Source organism: Miscanthus floridulus, chromosome 4 (genome assembly GCF_019320115.1).
Source record: "Miscanthus floridulus cultivar M001 chromosome 4, ASM1932011v1, whole genome shotgun sequence".
Lineage (NCBI taxonomy): Eukaryota > Viridiplantae > Streptophyta > Magnoliopsida > Poales > Poaceae > Miscanthus > Miscanthus floridulus.
In genome coordinates this window covers 76,275,624-76,279,423 of record NC_089583.1, presented here as the reverse complement: position 1 = coordinate 76,279,423, position 3,800 = coordinate 76,275,624, and positions in this window count along the sequence as shown.

Sequence of the window (3,800 nt, the reverse complement as noted above, 5' to 3'; positions counted from 1 at the left end):
ATACTAAGGATCCGTCTATGCCCACCAGAAGAATCCTTCACACAACGTCTACTCCACAAGTTGCACCTGCAATAGGGGTAAATAAACCCTGAGTACACAATGTACTCGCAAGACTTATCCGACTAGTGGGAAATAATTTTCTAACTCCAGGGATATGATAAGCTTTATGGTTTGCTGGGTTTCCTTTTTGCAGAAAGCAATACTAATAGTGAATCCTCATTTATGTTATTATTAGCAGTCATGATTAATTCATTATCTAGCCATTCTATGTAAGCACATGTTCTACTTTCAAGCAAGGGTTGAGCAAACAGTTTCATTTCATCACCTTTCATCTTTCAATTCTTACTACGGTGCTAGACCATAGACTAAGCCGTACCGGAACACTAACGATTCATGAATCAATGTGCCCAGCTAGGTACCCTAAAACACAAGCCCTGCTTATACCCTAGGCACAAGCAGGACCAACATATCACTCTCTTATCATGGGGTCTAGGTCCCCGTCCAAACTTGGACACTAAGCCCCTGCTCCTAAGTCCTAGACTCAGTGCGGTGCTTAGACCTCCACCATCCCCGCCTCCAATCAGTCGGTCCAGAAAGAGCCGAACCCACGACAAGAGAGCAACAAGTCTTCCCTACGCCCATACCCAAGTATGTGCTTGGGATAATAAGTCTATGACTTGCCTAGAACCCAATGCAATAGCCGGTCCTTAACCGACACAGACAAGGAAAAAGTGTAACCAAGCTATGCCCTGTTGGCCAGCAGGACACAACCTCTTATACCCGCCAATACCCAAACCATATCCCTGCCCAGTCTCTATTTTCCTTCCCACTATTTTATCATGAGTGATAACAATCACCTATTGTGAGTAATGGCAGGTTACTCACGCTACCGAAATCCTGAGCATAGTAGCTACTCGACCTATACTAGTAGGACTCGTAGGTAAATATATTTATGCATGTAGTTTCCATAAAATGCCTATAACATAAATGCACATCCTATATATATATATTCAATGATCATTTAAAAATAGAGGTTATGCACCGGGGCTTGCCTTGGGTAGGTGGGGTGTCAACAAAGTCAGCAACTGATGGCTCTAGGGCTTCCTCCTATACAAGAATCTCCTCCTCGTACTGCTCAATGATCTCCTCGTACTCCTGTTCGCCTGTAGACATGAACTCTACCAACTCGTTATCTATATGCATGAAATAATGACTGCAACACTTAGTAATACGGCAACAACAACTCTTAAAATAAAATACATCTGTCAAGCTACTAAACTAGCTCTACCGACTAAGATGCTACATTACCTATCGTTCCCACTAAACAGGTATGAAACATTTCATGTATTAACTTAGCAACTAAAGGAATCCCTATTCTTAATATCGATTTACTCTATATATGATAAAACAAGGAGTACTAGCTACTCTATTTATCAACCTACTTTAGGGCTACAAAAATTACAGTGAGCACATAATAATTTAATGAACCAACTGTAAAAATTTCATGGCTAAATCTATCACCAATTTACCACAAAAATTCCTACAAATATTAAGCTAAATAATACTAAGCTTTCCTAAATGAATTAATAAATCTATCACTATCACAGATAACTATAAACTAACTACACCAACAGATAGATAACATTTTTGTGAACCTAACAAATTTTGTTTCACTATTTTTGGACACCTACAGAATTTACTATAATTTTACAAAGATTAGCTCAAAACTAAATTGAATAAACATTAACTAATTCCCTAGAAAAATGAAAAACCAGAATCCATCCACGCGGCCCATCGTAGCTCGGCCCACACCTATACCGCGCAGTGCGCACACACACGCGACCTACCAGCGTGGCCCATCTGCGTGGCAATGGCCCATGACACGGAGGCCCACGCACGCCGGCCCTTTTGTGAAAACGCCCTCGATCTAACTGCTATTCCCCAGAATCCAATGCACCCTTTTCCTACAGTCTGGACTTAAGCGATTTAGCCCTCGGAACAAACCATCTTTACCATGGCCAAGTCCTCGGGCCACCGCGCGCGCACCGACACGGCGGCGCTGGCACTGAGCGGTCATGCTGGCCAACCGAGACCCCGCTCTGACCAAACTAGCGAGCCAAACAACACCTACGACCCTAGAGCCTACCCTAGCCGAAGCTACAGGGGCGACGAAGCTCATGGCAACGGTGGCCATGGCGTGCGGCCACATGCGACGGCGGCACAACCGCACCAGCCACCCTAAGCCAACACAATGAGAGATAGCTAGCCCTAAAGCACCACTAGCATACCCTTGTTGCTGCTATGGGGGAACTTTGGTCTTGGATTTCTCGAATCGAGTTGGCCACGTGCGACGGTGAGATGCGACGGCGCACTATGGTGACACCGTCGCATCAGCGACCATGATAGGCCGGTAGTGGCTAGGCTGAGGTGTGTGGGAGGGGTGGAGGGGATCAAGGTGAAGGTACAGTGCTGAGGAATTGGATGGAGGTGGATGGTGCGAGGCTAATTGGGGTGAGCATCACCATTTGGCCTTAAGTTGGCCGATGGGGAAGAAGACTCCAAATTCGAGCTCTACGATGCACGGTGGTAGTAGTGGCGATCACGGCGCGTAGCTAGGTTCCCACTCAACCATCTGGCGCACTCAATTGCTTGGATTAGACCAGACGTTGCGAGTTGGCTCAGGTGTGGCTCGGTGACGCTAGCATGACGCCATTAAAGGCAGAGGTGAATGGGGAGCGTAGCATGGCGCTTGCCACTCAATAGAAGAGGACAAGGGCACACATAGGAGGCTAAACATGTGTGTATGGGGTTGACATGGCTCACACGGCTGCAACGCTTTAATTAGCAAATCGATGGTGACACGACCATGTGCCAGGTGCAGCAGGCGCGCGGAGCAGCAGCAGTGGCGACGCCACGCAAGCAGCGCGGGTGCACGTGATGTGACGACGCAACGTAGAGGAAACATGGGTGTGTTGTGGCATGATGGTTACGGTGTGAGGTAGCATGGTGATGGGACGATGGCAGCCCATGGCGCGGTGGTGACAACGCGAGGCGGCTTCTAGGCGGCAGTGGACCGACTAGAGCGACTGGCCCACGTGGGCAATGGTAAGGACACTGCGGGTCAGAGTGGCTAGGCCAGCGTAGTGGCATGCATGCGTGCATGCATCGGGTGGCCGGCACGGTGATGCCAAGTGTCGAGGCACGGTGACCGCATCCACACAAGGAACTCGGCCCAAAACGTGCCATGCACGCTTTTTAAAGCATCCCAAAAACCCAATTCGACGCTTCAATTGCTAAACCACCTATTCTATACTCGAGAGGGCATGTTAGGTGACTAAAACAAGCCCTAATACCCCATCACTTCTTAACCCGATTACTCTACAAAAATTACCAAACTTAGCCTCATCAAACCCTTTTCCGACTTAAGAAATTTGACCAAGTCTTGATCTTGATCGGTTTCACGTCAAATTCAATTTGCAACCTATTAGACTAGTTAGCTAGTGAGTTCATTATTCGACTACAGGTATTTCATCAGTCATCTACAAGACTTGTACTACAAACTTTATTAAAGTTTTGTATACACGTTCTATAGTCTTTTCGCTTAATAAAAATTGATTTAAAACCCTAGGTGATATAACTTGACTATGAAATGTAACTTTCGTTTCACGTTTTCGTTGATCGTTTCGAGTTATGAAAACCGATCTACACACTATATCATATGCATTAACACATAACCATGATGCTCATAATATGTTTTAGCAAAAGATTTATAGTGTAACACCGAGGGTGTTACAAATCTA